The sequence below is a fragment of the Emys orbicularis genome, chromosome 10, assembly GCF_028017835.1.
Source record: "Emys orbicularis isolate rEmyOrb1 chromosome 10, rEmyOrb1.hap1, whole genome shotgun sequence".
Classification (NCBI taxonomy): domain Eukaryota; kingdom Metazoa; phylum Chordata; order Testudines; family Emydidae; genus Emys; species Emys orbicularis.
In genome coordinates, this window is record NC_088692.1 from 61,238,548 (window position 1) to 61,255,798 (window position 17,251).

Genomic DNA, 17,251 nt, shown 5'->3' on the forward strand with positions numbered 1-17,251 from the left:
TCTGCAGCTAAGTCATCCCACCCCCATGGTCAAAGCCATGGTAGAAGGCTCTGGGGGAGGAAATCTCCATGAGGAGACCCTAGCTGAGATACCTCCACATCATCCTGGTAGGGGGCGAAGAGGGAACAAAGCCACAAGGCCCACCCTCAAGCCCTGCACATCCTCAGAGCACCGCAGAAGGCCAGGGCTCTCCATGCAGAGGTCTTTTACCTCCAGACCAGCTCTATCCCCAAATTCAGTTGAAGGCAATGGGAACACTGGCTCCACAGCCCCACTGAAAATCAGCCCCCAGGTGTCGCCAGTTGGGCACAAGAAATGAAGGCACCCAAAAATCAGTAGCTGTTTTTGAGAACATTGACCTCCCCCTCTCCGTGCCTCAGTTTCCCCATCTGTAAAATGGAGATAATACTCCTCACCCACCTTGCTAAAGCACTTTGAATGACGAACACTTGGTAATGCTTGTTGGAGAGACTGTAGAGAGAGAGGAACTTTCCTCACACACGGATCAGAGACCTAGCAGCAGCCATATTGCTTCCCACCCCTTTGACTGAGTCCCTGGAATGCCCAGTGAAAATATGCGTCCACTGAACAATTCTAGACTGCCTTTGCATCTCTCATGGCCACTAAACTGCTCCTCAGTGGTACATTGGAAGAGCAGATGCCCCTGACAATACTGCCTGGGGTTGGGGGGTATTCTTGTTACAAAGGAACATTGAGATGATCAGAAAGCCGGAGCCAGGGACCATCCTATAGTTTGGCAGCTTTTCCTTAAGGGAGTCAAGAGCTTTGATTCATTCTAAATTAGACTCTTCCTCAGTCACTCTGTGTGAGTGTGTGGATACACAGAGAGAAAGTGCATGGGTGTGTACCTATATGGGTAGGAAAAAGCAGGAAGAGGAGGCAGGGAGCAGAGACAGGCACTAGGGAAAGACACCCATGGGGAATGGGGAGCAAGTGGGTTGCGGGAGGAAGAGCCAAAAAGGGACAGAAGGAAAGAAAGAGGCGGGGGGTGGGGGGGAAGAGCCCACAGGCCCTAGGGAAAGGGGTTGGAGGAGGTGCAGAGGAAGAGAATAGAAAAGAATGAGAGAGAGAGAGAGAGAGAGGGAGAAGATGAAGGGGGAATAAAAATCATAGGGAGAAGAAGGGATAAAGAAATGGCTCAAGGGGAGGAGAGAGCAAGACAAGCCACCACGTTATGATCCAGCCGGGTTAGTGGAGCCTGTTGTAATAATTTGGGCCTCGTACGCCTAACCCGATTGTAAGCTTAACTTTGGGTAAGTGGATAAAAAGTTGATCAAATGTTCCAATAACTCATAACAGGGAATGTTGAGGAAAGGGAGACAGACTGAATGAGCCCAAACAGAAAGGCCAACTAGTAACTCAAGGACAGTGTTAAGATCATGCCTGGTCAACAAGAGAACTGTGGGGCTGGAAATCAAGGGACCAAAACTGGTGTGTCGGAAATGAGGTCTAATTGGTAGACAAAATAATAAGGGGAAGGATTATTCCACCCATCGCTCCCTTTGGGGTCCGTTAGAAAAAAGACCTTCGGGGAGAATGAAGTGCTCTGACTGGGAGATGGGTGGACAGGAAGAAGTGAACTTCACCGCATGGCTGCCACATCCACCATCTCCTCGGGACCTCAGGATCCACCGTAACGCTGTTGGGCCTTCATGATCCTGATCCTGATGCTGAGAAATGTCCTGTCCAGACCAGGCCTGAGAGAGAGGGATTCAGATGACACGGCCACCTCCACTGGCACCAGCCAAATCCCAAACACCACCTGGGATTTGATGTTTTCTCTGTAATTATTTTACCTTAAGAATAAATGTGCTTGCTTAGAAGGAACCAGGTGGTAACTATACTGTGCATAGCCCCTGGAGAGAAAGCAACCACCCGTGCTGGGCTTTAGGCAGCCTGGTATGCTGGGGATATCACAGCACAAGGCAGGGAGCTTGGCAGCTTTAAAGCCCTCAGGCAGAAGGGACTAGGATAAAGGTCCCTGCCCAGAGACATATAATGGCTTAAGACCAGAGGGCAGATACAGGTGCACTTACCCTGAAACTGTGACAAGTGCTTGCGGAGATCCTCTGCTAAAAGGCAATATGTAAGTGCAATGTTAAATTACAGCCTGGTTACTGATGTGCCATCATGCTGTTAGTGGTTGGGCTATTAGGCAAGCAGGCACAGCGGGGTTTTTCTTCTATCAGCTCCCCGGGTATAGCTACAATCCGAGACAGGGAACCTGACATTAAATGTAATGCCTGAACTCTAGGAAAGCAGGGCCACCCCAGAGGAGGGTGCCATACCCCTCCCTTCTTCCCATGCCTAGCATTAGAGGGATACAGTTACACATGGGGCATGCAGGCACATTGACACTCGTGCTCTTGTCTCGAAGACAATTCCCCTTCAAGCCTTGCCTTTCGTGTTTGCTCTCTTTCCCTTCAGGATCTAAATGACCATCTCCATAAAGCTTTTTGCCATCCTCTTGCTGGTTGCAGCAGCATCAAATGGCACAAAGACTGAAACCATTAATTAATGTAATAGCACAGGATAAAGGTAACCAACTTTGCCAGACATGAAGTACTACTACAAGTGGTGCAATGGTTATTTTTATCCAGCCACATACAGTACTTGGCACAAGTCAGTGAAATAGATCTCTCTGCTGTAACATGTCTAACCCCCACTTAAGGCTGTTTTGTCACCCGATTTACATTATTCAGACAGGGTTCCCTTTTCCCCCCTGACAGATTGCTTTGAAATCATCTCTAAACCATCAGCGTGAGCTTTAAGTTCTGTTAACTCTCAGCTTTGGTGAAGTCTGTTGATAAGAAGCTTTAACATCACTGGTTAGAGAAGGCAGAGGATTAGCCACACACCCAAACACTGCATTAGTGTGAGGGAAGGAAAACTACTGGTAACACTGATACCTCTATAGAGAGTATCTGAGCCAGCTTTCTATTTTAGAGGAAGATGGCACTTGGGATTTGGATCAGCAAGCAACTTCTTTTCTGGAAAAGGTGATTTGTTTCTTTACAGTGGGGCACGAAGCTAGGTAGTCTCAGGCTGTGTGATCTTGTAAGTTAAGCAGACTCAGGTATAGTCAGTATACAGAGAGAATCTCCAGCGATAGCGCAGTGGAGTGCAAAGATTTGTATTAATAATTCAGTAGATGGCACTCTTCCTTCTGGGTCAATAGGGACCCAATGGCACGGCGTGATTTTGTGGAGTTCCTATATTTCAGATGAGACCTAAATAAAATTGAGGTTTTAACCACTTCTGATTAGAGATTATTCTAGATTGAAGTTGGTCCCAAAGAAGATATTACCTCACCTCCCTTGTCTCTATTATAGATTGTGGCATTTTTGAAAAATAACATGGGGTGGGGAGTTTGGTCCCACGGTTCTAAATCAGTTCCAATTTGAGTAATGCATTCTGTGCAGCTAAATTTCCCCAGCAGTTTGGACTGCTTAAGGTATTCTTCGCTGCCTGCCACACTGTAGGGTTGCTTTTCATTATTAAACTGCCACATGCACAATGAGAGAAGATTGCAGTTCTGCAGTAGGTGAAGTCAAACAACAACTGGAGTCCTCTTCACTGCTCCTTTACCTCCACCCGATTCTCTGATGCTTAGGGTGCAGTTCCAGGTAGTGGAAAAGGTGCAAGTGTAGAGTCTTATGGGCGTTACAATGTACCAGTGACACGTTTTGCTTTTTAAAATGGAGCTTACAAGCGTATGATTTGTCACACTAAAGAGGGATCACCATCCACTTGAACTATTGCACTTCTCCTCTGGCCATTTCGTTACTTGACAAAAATCACTGCAGCAGAAAAAGTAGACGAAACAGCTTTCAAGTGTTTACTTTGTGGATTTATTAGCAAGCTACTTCACTATTTTGCTGATGTTTGGGGGCACCTCGTGCTACTCTAGAAAGAGCTCGTTTCCATGCTCTTCCCACACACCAAAACATTTGCAAAAGGATGTTTTGCAGCATGCTTAGCGGTGAGGTCCTGGTCCAGGACGGGGCTAGGTGCTATTACAATACAAACACAAACCACCACCAGCAAATCTGAAACCAAAGCAGCAAGAGCACAAGCATCTGCATAGAGAGAAAAGGGAGGGTGGAACTGGGCATGTGGTGGTGTTGCTCTTGGCACGGCCCAACACCAGCATGACAGGAGGAGACAGTCCCCCCCGGCTCTGCCCTGCCAGCGAAGGAGAGGGGCCAGACCAGCCAGATGACACCCCAGCCTGGGGAAGTGAGCTGGGGGGAGGCCGACCTGCCAGCCCAGGTATCAGCCAGTGACTTGTATCCTAAGAAGGTGGTGGAAAGCCATACTGCCCCACCTTTACTACCCTGTCTCTTCTCCTCCTTCTGCATCGGTCTTTTGGGTCAAAAGCCAGGAAAGTGACCCCCATTCACAGCAATCCGGCTACAGAACGAACCCTTTCCTGTCTGCTAAGAGGGACAGAATAAGCGACTCTAGCCAATGCCCTGTGATACATTGGATCGTTTCTCCTGCAGAACCACTCCGCGTCAATCGCAGAAGGCTTTCGGGTTTGGGTTTGAACCTGTTTCTCTTGTGTCCCCTGATCAATAATTCCCAGCCTTTGGCGTGAACTTTCGAGCGCATTTGCCATGGGACTAAGCAGGCCGAGGTCTCTGGACCCCAGACCTGGGGTGGTAACAGGCTCATGTTCACACCTCTGACTGTCTGGGCCATTCATCCTTTGAAATTAACACAACAGCTCCCTGGAAACCCCCACAAACCCGCTCCTTGTCCTGCAAATCCCTCCTTTGCTGTGATGCTGATAACACACTTGACAATGATTCCGGCTCTGAGCTCAGCCAGGGTGACCAGATGTCCCGATTTTACAGTGAGTCCTGATCGTTGGGGCTTTGTCTTATAGAGGCGCCTATTAACCCCCCCCCCGCCATCCCCATTTTTCACACTTGTTCTTTGGTCCCTAGGTGCAGCCCACCAGCTGCCATGGTGCTGATCAGGATTGTCCCATTGCTTCCTTCTCTCGCTGTACCCGCCTGTGGGCGCTTGGGCCCACAGACCAGCTCTTTGGTGTGGGTTTGTACAGCCCCCCGCACAATGGAGGCACTCCGGTAACACAGACGAGACTAATGCACCTCTCTCAAGTGTAAGAGAGTTGGCTCTGTGTCATCAGGCAACATTTCCCCTCCTATAGGGGCAGCATGCTGTTTCACCTGCCTGTCACGTTGCACCCCAGAGCTGGCTGCATTTCAGAGGTGGGAGAAATTATTCCCCGTTGGGCTCCTTGGAGGATGGCAAGTGTTTCAGGAATTTGAGGGGGTGAGTCTGGGCTGTAATTAACCCTGGTATGACGAGAGATACCCCGGAATATGCCCATCTGCAAAGCTAACGCTGAGGAGAGGAAGGGGGAGCTGCTTAACCAGAGCAAATACATGGGGTGATGGGAGGCAGGGATGTCTGGTGGTCACAGCATTGGACGGGGACACAGGAGAGTCACAGGGGACTCTGCCACTGGCCTGCTGGGTGACCTTGGGCATGTCACTTCCCTGCTCTGTGCCTCAGTTTCCTCTCCCACCTTTTGTCTGTCTTGTCTGTTTAGCCTGTGAGCTCTTTGGGGCAGGGACTGTCTCGCGCTGTGTGGCTGTGCAGTGCTTGGCACAGGGAGGCCCCACTCTTGGTTGGGTCCTCCAGCTGCTGTAATATTGAACAATGAGCCATGCTTGCTTTGTCTGGTGTCTGGGCTTCACCCAGCACCTCTCATTACAAAGGGCTGTCTGGGAGCGTATGTCACCGCACAGACCTGGGGTTCGGTGACTTGAAACACCAGGTGCTTGGTTCTCAGAGGGGCTGAGCACCCAGAATTCCCACTGACGTCTGGGCGATGCAGGCGTGCAGCCCTCGAGTCTGAGTCTGGCCCTAGGTCTGCTCCCCACCTTTACCTTGCAAGGCAGCACGTGTGCTGAGGACCCAGGAGCTCTGGCTGCTACCGCAGGTGCCCTTCCTACATTAGCACAGCAGTGCGGAGGGGCTGCCACTGAGGGCGTCCGACTCTGGACAGGACTGGAATCAGTTGAGATATGTAAGAATAGGAAGGGGCTCCGGGGCCGGTTTTCAAGTCCTCGGCACAGCTGGGGCTGGCTCGTCTGCATCCGGGTTACCCAGCCAGCAGAGGCAATTTTTCAGTCGAGACTGGCTGGTTTCCCGAAAGATCTGCTATACTGAGGCAGGAATTAATTCAGCTCAGTCCCCTGGCCCGTGCTATGCAGGAGCTCAGGCTAGCGATCACAATGGGCCTTCCCACCATACGATCTAAGCCTCTGTGCAAGCTACGTCTGTATGCGTAAAGGGTTAATAGAGGACAGGGCTGGAGAAGGAGCAGCACTGTAGCTGGGCTGACACAATCCCCTGGTTCTTGTGCCCTGCAAATGGCTTCCCTTGCCAGGCTAGGGGAATGGCCAGCAACGGCCCTGGGCACTTAAGACAGAGCACAAGGAAGGCTGATGTTCAAAGCCAGCTCGCCTTGAAGCCAATGGGAGTTGGGAGCATGCAAGCAGCCCGGGATCGGGCCCGCTCCAGCTGGCTCGTGACAGGGGGTGCCGGGTGCCACAGTCTCTGAGTCCGGCTTTAATAAACGCTCTGGGACAGCAGGTTCCAATTCCAGTGGGGCTGCTTCAGTTCTCCCCCTCCCCCCCAGCACCCCGCCCCGTGCGTTGCCGAGTTCCTTGCCGCGCCTTAGTGACGAGACCAACTCAGCAGTGATGGCATGCAGCTCCCAGGGGGCTTCCCTAAGCCAGGGGCTTGCCCCACTGTCCTAACCAAAAATCCCCCTCCTCTGCTGTCCTCTGGGCTGCCCTCAGGGGTGCTGGCTCTACACATGGCAGCTCTTTGGGTGCTCTATAAAAGCAGGCTCACACAATGCTTTCCAACTACCCTGTGTACAGCCGGCACCTGTGAAATGCAGCCACCTCTGGGGTGTGTGTGAGCACCACGCACACACCACAGGGGGCTACTCCCCTGCAGACACCCCTTATCCTCATTCACTCGGCTTCTCTCTCTCGTGCACTGGAGCGAGAGAACGGGTCAGGAGCAGGGCAGGGTGCTTTGATCTTTCCAGCTGTCGCTCTTTCTCCTGTTTTCGCCTCCAGATTCTCCGTAACATCTGATTTATTGGTTTATTTTTTGTTCCGAGCCTGGAGGTCTCTCATGGTCACGTTTCACCAGCTGGCCGGGACCATCGTGCTGCCGTGTGAACGGGATCGCCCAGGCGGCGACGGAGCTGTGCATGTGGAAGGAGCTTTGAAACCACACAGGCATGGCTGGGGCTGGACAGGAGGTGGGAAGCAGATCCCATTCATGAGAAGCCTGTAGACATGCCTGCCACTGGGACAGTGCATGAGCATCCGAAGAAGTGGGTTGTAGCCCACGAAAGCTTATGCTCTAATAAATTTGTTAGTCTCTAAGGTGCCACAAGTACTCCTGTTACTGTTAGGAACGTAGACGCTGCCAGATTGGGCCAGGCCCAGAGTCTACAGAGCCTACACAGCCCTCTCCCTACGAGTTAGAATGGCTTAAACCATGAAGCAGGAGGCTTTACATCCTGTGAGAAACAAGCTGTGGGATCTGGATCCCCCCCACCAACAAAGTCCCCTCTGGGATTGTCTCCTGTCTGACAGCAGACGTCGTCCTTGGGCTGCCCGTGGAACTGGGGGAGGAGATCGTGGCCTGGATTCCTTTGCTTGCCCTGGGGTGGGGTCTGCAGAGCCGCCCCCTGGGAGAATGGTCGGCAGCAGGTGGCTTTCTGTGCCCAGCTGGGGCTGAGAGGCTACAGCGAAGGGTGCCCCACAAACAGCAATAGACGGACAGACAAGTGCTTGTCCCCTGGCCGGGTTAAGGCAGAGAGGCCCAGGACGAGGTGCTGCCTCTCCCCACCCCTGTCCATGTGGCGATGCCAGTATCTCAGCTTTCATTGTCGTTTCTAGTCTTCCTGCTAGCCGTGCTGCTGAGGGTAACCGTGATATCTGCCTGAGTCTGCAGCCAGCCTGCAGTGGAGGGGGAGCAGCAACCGCTCGCGCCAAGGAGGAAGCCAGGTGGCCGGAGACCCAGCCTCAGAAAAGCCTAGGCCCCCACTCTGCTTTGGGAGGGGGTGGGTCTCCTTCTGCTGGGGTGGTTGCGGTGGGGGATGTTTCCCCGTATGGCTTTGATCCAGACCTGCCTGTGCCCAGCTGAAATGGTCTCTGGGTAAAAGTCCATTGTGGATAATTGCATTCTTCCTACCTAGAGTCCCCTGCTAGTTCAACTAGCCAGGGTGTTCTTCGCTGCCTTTTAGCTTCTGTGTTGGTGTTACTGTCCATTGTTGAACAGCTGCTGAGTTCCACCCATAGCGGGCTGCATTTCAGGAGTGCAGGGAATTAGTCTTGCACGTGTAAGTGTGTAATGTTCAGGACAAAAAGCGTCCTATAAACGTGAACTACCATCAGTGGTTTGGCAACCGCTAAAGGCTATTTTTACAGGAGACTATTCTTCACTGGATACCACGTCAGTAAGAGCCAATGTTCATCTATTAGACTATTGGCTAGAAGAGTCTGAAGCGATTTAAACTCCTGTACTTAGATTGGAAACTCTCGGCGTCTGCGCGATGAGGCCCGGTCCATCTCTGGCGCTCCTGGGTGTCACTACAATACAGATAATAAATGATAAGAACATGGTCTTCACTCCCTTCCACTGTCATTTCTTCTTTTAATTTTTCTGTGGCAGCTTCAGTATTAAAAGGGCAGAGCTTTGGATTTAACCCCCTGGAGCTAGCCAAAGGCATTCTGATTAATGGGTTTTATCCCCCCCGCAATCTATTTCACCTGAGCAGCCGTTGTTCCCCTTCCCAGTCGCTAGATGCAGTCAGTCTCCTGGGAGATGTCCCAATTACTTGGCATGCACGCTGCAGTCATTACATGCACTGGCCGCATAAGCAGCTGGGAAACCCTGACCAGCCACTATTGCTTCCTGTGCAGGTTTGGAGAGATGTGCAGCAGATTAACCTGCCCAAGCAAATGAGTGTGTGATAACAGAGCAGGGGAATTCAGTAAGAGCGTTTTGTGAGGGGAGCTTATTGGAATTTTAATTCTTAATTCCTTCCCTCACCCAGATCTCTTAAATATATTTATTTTTCTGACCATAATGTTTAAAAACTGCATTCGAGTTTTTAATCTGTTATAACAAAATGCTGGTCCCTTAAGACTTTAGGGTTCTGTCTGTCTAGGTACTAGCAGGTAACGCCCGCTGAGCACCTTTGCTGCAGTATCTGAGCTCCGGATGGTTGTGTTTATGCTGTACTAGGTGTGGTCACTTAGCATTGACAAGGACAGCAAGAATAAATCCTGATCCTCTTGCTCCAAAAGCACAGGCCCCACCACTTGAGCAAAAGTTAGCTAGTGGGTTTGCAGGACCTACGGTTTACAACTCAGCAGTTCTGGTTTATTCCAGGAGAGGGCAGTGATAACACATGCATATTAGCCTATCCCTTCTAATATTTGTTAAATCAGCGTCAATGCAGTATTCCTCTGTTTTTTTCCCCCCAAAACCTTTTAAAACTGAGCATAGAAAATACTGTTTTCAAACAATAAATAGTACACTGTATCCCTTTGATTTATATTTAAACACAAAGGTAGTTTTTCTTGCATACAAATGCAGTGAAAAGCAGTGTACACAACTGGACTGTACCTTTCAAAACAGCTAACTTCTGGAATTCCAGGCTTATGAAACAGATTCTTATCTGTATTCTTATTTCCCCCCCCCCCCCCCATGAAGGTGCATTTTTGCACAGATGGAAGGGGAGCGCACACAGACAATTGTACCCAGGTGGGGAATTAGATATTCTGTCTATGGGCAGCACCTACAGAGGTGCTTGTTGGAGCCTAGTTAAAGGAGTGGGGGGGATGGGGGGTACCAGGATAGGTGTTAAGTCTTCTTTGTCCGTTAAGGGACGGGAGAATAGGGGGTGTGACGGGTTCAGTCACAGAGACCACCTTGAGGCTGTCACCTGACGTGCTGGAATTACCTCTGAGCCTGTTTTCCCTGCCAGCTTGGGACTCCAGAACCCTGCCTTATTGAGCCAGACATGGTAGTCTGCTGCAACACAGACCCAGGTCTGGTCCATGTCCCCAAAGCTGCTCAGCAAGTGCTCCTGTCTCCAGCACCCAGACACTTAGCTCCCAATGGGATCCAAATCCCAAATAAATCCATTTTACTTTGTATAAAGCTTATACAGGGTAAACTCATAAATTGTCCGCCCTCTATAACACTGATAGAGAGATATGCACAGCTGTTTGCTCCCCCAAGTATTAATCACTTAGTCTGGGTTAATTAATAAACTAAAGGGATTTTATTAAGTATAAAAATCAGGATTTAAGTGGTTTCAAGTAATAACAGCCAGAACAAAGTAAGTTACCAAGCAAAAGAAAAGAAAACACGCATGTCTAAGCCTGATACATTTAAGAAACTGAATACAGGTAAATCTCACCCTCAGAGATGTTCCAATAAGCATCTTTCACAGACTAGACTCCTTCCTAGTCTGGGCCCAATCCTTTCCCTTGGTATAGTTCTTGTTAGTTCCAGCTTTGGTAGTAACTAGGGGTTTTCTCATGACTGCAGCCCCCTTTATTCTGTTCCACCCCCTTTTATAGCTTTGGCACAAGGCAGGAATCCTTTGTCTCTCTCTGGGTTCCCACCTTTCCTTCTAAATGGAAAAGCACCAGGTTTAAGATGGATTCCAGTATCATGTGATATGTTCACATGTCCTGTGAGACTTCATTACCCACTGGCTGGCACACAGGTAGGCTTACAAGTAAACAGAGCCATTTACAACCAATTGTCCTAGTTAATGGAAGCCATCAAGATTCCAAGCCACCATTAATAGCCCACATTTTGCATAGTTACAATAGGACTTCAGAATAATACTTCATATTTCTAGCTTCAGATACAAGAATGACAGGATGAACACATTCAGTAGATTATAAGCTTTGTAATGATACCTTACAAGAGACCTTTTGCATAAAGCATATTCCAGTTACATTATATTTACACTCATAAGCATATTTCCATAAATATATGGAGGGCAACGTCACAGGGGGTGCCCTGGCCCACCCCATATGGCCAATCCCCCTGGCCAGCACCACAGCCTTGTCCTCCCCCAGAGTCCTGGCTGGCAGTGATGGTGTGAGAGAGCTTGGCAGAGGCAGCAGGTGCTATGCATGGGGGGGAGGGGCAGGGGCTCTTTCTGGCCATGGAGCTGGCAGGGGTTGAGGAACCACAGTGTGAGGAAGAGGAGGGAGAAGAAATCCCAGGCACCTGGAGGCTGAAGCTCCGGTGATATTGATCCCTATAAAAGGTCTTTCATCCACTGTGTTCAAAAGCAGGTCTGGATCATTATCACCAACTAACTAGCAGGGAAACAAAGGAGGCCAGGGACTCCCCCAGGTCACACAACACCAGAGCTAGGAACAGAACCTCAGCTCCCTGCTCCTGAGCTTCAACCACTAGACCTCATGGCTGCACAACTTCCCTGCAGCTAGGCAGCAGACAGGCATGACAATAACCCCACACAAGCCAGAAGCAGCAGAGAGGAGACAAGGGGAAGCTGCAGAAAGGGACAGAGACAAACCCTCCCAAGGCTCAGTTCAGGGGCACTCTCCAAGCTGCTCCCCAAGACACCCGTCCTAGTTAGGAATGGAGGAAGAGTGTAAGGCTGAAGGAGCTCCTTGTAGTCCCTTCTTCCCTGCATGCGGGCTGAGCTCCAGCGCCCTACCTCTCCCCGGGAAACGCTTTTAGCTCCTGCATCCTTTCCCCTCCACCCAGCTCCCAGTCAAGTCAGGAGAGGCTCCACCGCAAGGAGTTAATTGAAAGCACCAGGAAGGAGCGTGTCTCCAAAGTCCTAGTGCAGCAGGTTCGTTGACGCCGATGTGAGCCTCTAAGAGCCTACGGCTGGTGCAACTGGCACGGCCCAGCCCCTGCACAGCTCTGGAGCAGGGCATTGGAATGCTCTTCCCTGCCATGCCGCCAGTCCAGAGAGCTGAGATCCAGACCCCATCCAGCCCAGGACATCTTCCCTGGGCCCAGCCACTGGAGCACAATCTCATGCCCTCCATGAGCCATCCCTCACCCCGTCTACATCTGGGAGCTCAACAGGTCGTGGCGGCACCGCCAGGGCCCAGACGGGGCTAGCTCGGGCCCCCAGGTGAGGGCAGCTCTTGTGGGGAGGGAGACGGGTGCTGCGTAGACAGAGGGAGCAGCCATTCTGTGCTGGGCTGGGGCCTGCTCCCTCCTGGCTGGAAGCTGTGTTATTGAGGCAGGGATGGATTTGGCCTGGGACTATTGGCCTCAGCGCCAAGGCTCTTAGGAGGGACCCCAGAGCCAGAATCCCGGTGGAGGGGGAGCAGGAGGGTGGCCCCCAGCATAGACAGGGTGAAGGGCCACAGGCAGGACTGGCACCGGGGGCAGCTGCCCTGGCACAAACCCCGAGCAGCTTAGTCCGTCTGCGCTAGGGCTTTGCACTACAGCAGCTGCTGGGGCAGGTCCCCGGGGTAGATGATCAGGCCCAAGGATGGGTGAAAGCAGGACCCAGCGCTGCAGCCCTTGGGGTGACTGGCTGGTGCACTGAGCCCCGCTGACACTGCTCCTAAGCCCAGATGTCTGCCCCTAACCTGAGGCCAGGATCGCGGCCCATGGTGCCCAGGGACATGGTATCCCCAGGGTGCTCTGTGTTCAGGGCCCAAGGTCACCACTGTGACGAGCTGCACCCTTTGGGGAGTCACCTGATGTGCCTGGAAATCACTGAGTTCCCCCACTTTCTGCCAGCCTAGGCTCCCTATTACCTGATCTTCCTGGGTCAGGCTCACTAGCCTCTCCCAGCCAAGCACATAGGCAGGGCCACGCCCAGCTGCACAGACAGAGACCAGCTTTAGGGCTTATTACAGCACCCAGGGACTCCCCCTTTAAGGGGTGCAGACCCAAAGGTTTTATGAAAGTTGCCCCCTCCCTCAGTGTGAAGAGAGATGTGCACGGCTCCCTGCCCCTGCCCAGATATTAATTGCACAAACTGGCTTATAGCATAAACAAGAAAAGTGTATTAACTAAAAGAAGGTACATTTTAAGTGGTTATAAGTGGTAACAAGCAGAATCACTTCAGTAAATAAACAAAACAGGCTTGCTATCCTTAGTACACTACAGAAATTGGCTACAACTAATATTTCTCACCCTAAATATTGTTCCAGGCAGATTCTTTCACAGGCCTTTCCAGCCTGGATCAGCAGCTGTTTCCTCCCTCAGTCCAGTCTTTTGTTCTCAGGTGTTTTCCAGTGTCTCTTTGTGCTGGAGTCAGGGGAGGAAGAACTGAAGACCCTGATTGCTTTTCTTCCCCGCCTTAAATAGAGTTGACATAAAGTGGGAACTCTTTGTTTGGTTCCCCCCACCTCCCAGTGGAAAAGTTTGGTATTCCAAGATGGAGTCCAGTATCAGGTGACCAGACCACCTGACCCTATAGCATCACAGAGTCCCTGAGCCCAGGCAAGTCCACAGGAAGGCTAGACCTTTTCACCAGCTATTGTCCTTGTTGATGGGCCATCAGCACTGGCTGGCTTCTCCATTGTTATACCTGAAGTGTTAGCAGGGAGTGTCACCCAAGGTAGCAAAGTTTGAAATACAGATAAATAATTAATATTCTTAACTTCAGGTGCGAGGCTGTTATATGCATACAAATAGGATAACCATATTCAGTAAAACATAATCTTTCCAATGAAACCTTTGTGACAAAGTGGGACTGTTCTTAATGGTTCCTCTGAATACTGTGTGGGTGCCTCAGTTTCCCCTATGCATTTCTTAAGTCTCCAGTGTGCATAAATGGCCGACACTCTGTATCCTGGCAACAAATGGCCAGGGCCCTTCCCCCCTGCAAGGGAATAGCTAAAGGTGAACAAAGAGATCAGGTGACCTCCTGGCCCGGGAAAGAGACAAAGGCCAGAAAGGAGGGGCTGGAGGGGGTTTCAGTTTGGGGCTGGCTGGGGACGAGTAGTGAATGCAGATGGGTTTGTCTGGCTCGCTGGGCCCCAGAATGGACCTGGCTGAGGAGTCCCGTTCTCTGTACCTACAAGCTCTGTTTTAGACCGTGTTCCTGTCATCGAATAAACCTTTGTTTTACTGGCTGGCTAAGAGTCACGTCTGACTGCAAAGTGGGGGTGCAGGACCCTCTGGCTTCCCCAGGACCCCACCTGGGGGGACTCGCTGTGGGAAGCACACGGAGGGGCATATGCTGAATGCTCCAAGGTCAGACACAGGATGGTGAAGCCGTGTGAGCTTCTTGCCCTGAAAACAGTCTGCTCCAAGGGAGAGGAGGCTCCCCAAAGTCCTGACTGGCTTTGTGGGGAGCAGTTCCAGAGCATCGCCCGGGGACTCCGTGACAACCTTACATGAGTTATCTTGCTGCAGTCCATTGGGGGGAGTGGCTCCTCCCCCTCTGGGTCTGTGGGCGACCAATCCGCCCCACTACGTCTCCGTGGGCCGCCTGACATGGGGAATAAGCGGGGTGACGGGAGACGTGAGCTTGGGCCTGTGATCAGGGCTGAACAACAAACAGTTACGGAGCCCCAGCCCCTGGTCGGGGTGGGGCAGCAAAGAGTCTCTGGCTCAGGCCTGCACTCAGGCTAGGCAGCAAACAGTCGGGCCTCCTAGCTCTGGTGGGGGGCCGACAAGCTCAGGCGTCTTGCCTACGGGAGGGGGAGGCTGCCACCCATGGCTTGGGGTGGCGGGGGGACGCAGGCACACCCACTCCACTGTGTCCCGGCCCAGGGCCCTAGCAGTGGCAGAGCAGTCTGCCTCTGGGTCAGCAGGGATCCTGACCGCAACGTGCTGACTCACTCTGCAGCCAGACAAGGGTTGGCTACCCCTGGGCCACTTCCCAGGTCCCCCTCAGGGTGTACCTGGCTCTGGAGAGGGTCATCCTTGTCGTTGGGGAAGAAGGCCTCTGTCAGCGCTTGCAGCTCCTCCCTGCTTGGGTCTGTAAATGGCTCTGGCCAGTCCTCGGCTCCCTCGGGGTCTGCAGCAGCCTCCAAGCTCGGAGCTCACAGGAGGCGTCTGGCTCCTCCGGCGCCTGCCTCCCAGCTGAGTTCTCCAGCCCGCCTTTTGTACTTCCGCTCTCCTGTATGTGCCAGCTACAGGGGCTTGCTGCCCACCAAAGGCCTGGCAAGGAGGGGACGCTCTGGATGGGGTAGTCCAGAGCACTCAGCGGCAGCCTAACTCTGCTCCCATGGCGGGCGGGAGGGAAGGCACCGTTCTGTTGACCTGAGTGGGAGCAGAAGGAGGCCAGTGCTGAGCACATCTGCATAGGCCACCCAGTGTCTGAGAAATGCCACGAGCCCCCCAGGACTCGTGGCCTGTACCCGTAGTGCTGGGCAGCTCGCCAGCCCTGGAGACTGGAATTCCAGGTACCGGGTCCAGACCACACCCCCCACCGACATGCCTTATGCGAAAGTGCAAATCCTGGAACAGCCCCAGCTGAAAGCACAATGCTGCTTAATCATGGGAATAAGGGGCAGCCTTGTAATGTACAATCAAAGGGGAAGCACATTCCCCTAAACTATATATGCTGCACCCCTTCTGCGGGGCAGTAACTCGTAGCACACCCTCTGGCGTACCCCTGCTATTGTTTGTAGCTGGGGGCGTTAGCCTCTTAGAAGAAATGTGGAGTCATATTGGTTTCTTGTCTTCAAAATCTGCCTCCTAGTGATTGCATGTGATTGTGCTTTCAGGGGGCAATACAGGCGAAAGGACAGAACAAATCAAGAGGTTCTTTTGGGTGAGGTTACCATATAAGTTGGGAAGACAGGGAACAAATGCCTCCATGCAGGGGCAGTGAGTGACAGTAACTGTGACACTGGGAGAGTTTAACTGTGTCTGTCTATTGTGGGAAGCAGGTAACAGGGCAGGACAGCGAGGGCACAGGAGACCAATTCACTCCCAAGAGTCTCCTCAGCATTGGCACCAGTGCCGGGGAGAGGCTGTAGCTTAGTAACTCGGGGAGAAATGCAGAGAGGAGCCCAAGGTGGATGTAACCTCTCCCCGACCCCCTCTCTCTCCATCCCCCTTTCTGGCCCTGAAACCATCCAAGACTTGACAGGCCATTGGCTGCCTTCACCTACCCACTGCACAAGAAGGGGGTTGAATTCAGGGAGCGGCTCCAGGCTCTGGCCTTCATTGGGAGGGACAGTTCAGTGCAGGTAGCCTTCAGGGCTTTTGCAGCAATGGCGCCTCCTGCAGAACGATGGTGAAACTAACCAGTGGGGAGATGATGATGTAAGTTACAAGTCTGAGCTGCCTCCCTGGAATGGCTGTGGGCACTGCATGTACCCCTAGCGTGGCACTCAGGGGCCCTGTTCCTTTACCTGCTGTCTGTGCAGCCCCTGCTCATGCAGAGCTCTCCTATGTGGCTGGGCGCAGGGAAATCCACCCTAACGGACACTGGAGACAATTGAGCTCAGTTGCTGCAGCCCTGTTTCTGCGGAATTCGTGCTACTTTGTCTCTGCCAGGCTCTTTTCTCCCCCATGACCACCCTTGTCCTTTCCCAGCCGTACGGGCCGTGCAGCTCCGTTCGCAGCACTGGCTGTGGTATCCTCCTGGAGTTGGGACTCACTCTGCCCCATCTGCTACCATGTGCACTGCAGGGGCAGGGCTGACTAAGTCTAGCACCCCACGGCTCACCCCTTTCAGATCCCTGATTAGCTGTTAGCACCGTAGAGCCAGAGTGCTAGCCCCGTTCCCACTAATCACTGGTGACAGGGCACAGTGTCCAGTTCAGAAGCCGACTCCTTTAGCCCCCAAAGCCTTGGGGGAAGGCTGTGGTTCCGAGCGGTCCCATCCCTCATGCTCCTCAGGACAGAGTAGTAACCCCCCTTCTGAGGGCCCTGTTCTGCAGCCCTTATGTTGGGCAGGCCGTGCGCCTGCAGCAGGAGACTTTGCTTGGCAGTGTGCCCCAGCGTAAGGGTTACAGACCTGGGGCCGCACTACTTGGAAGGTGGAGTCTTATGAGCAATGGGGTGTCCCAGCACTGACTCTCTCCCAGGACCCTGTTTCCTTCCTGGTCCTTTACACTCAGCCCTTCCACCTCCCGCTGACCCCCATTTCAGGTACGATCCCCCAAAGAGCACAAGGGTCAGATTTTTCTCTGAGCTGACAGCGTCTCCCATCCCACCACCCCCTTCAGCC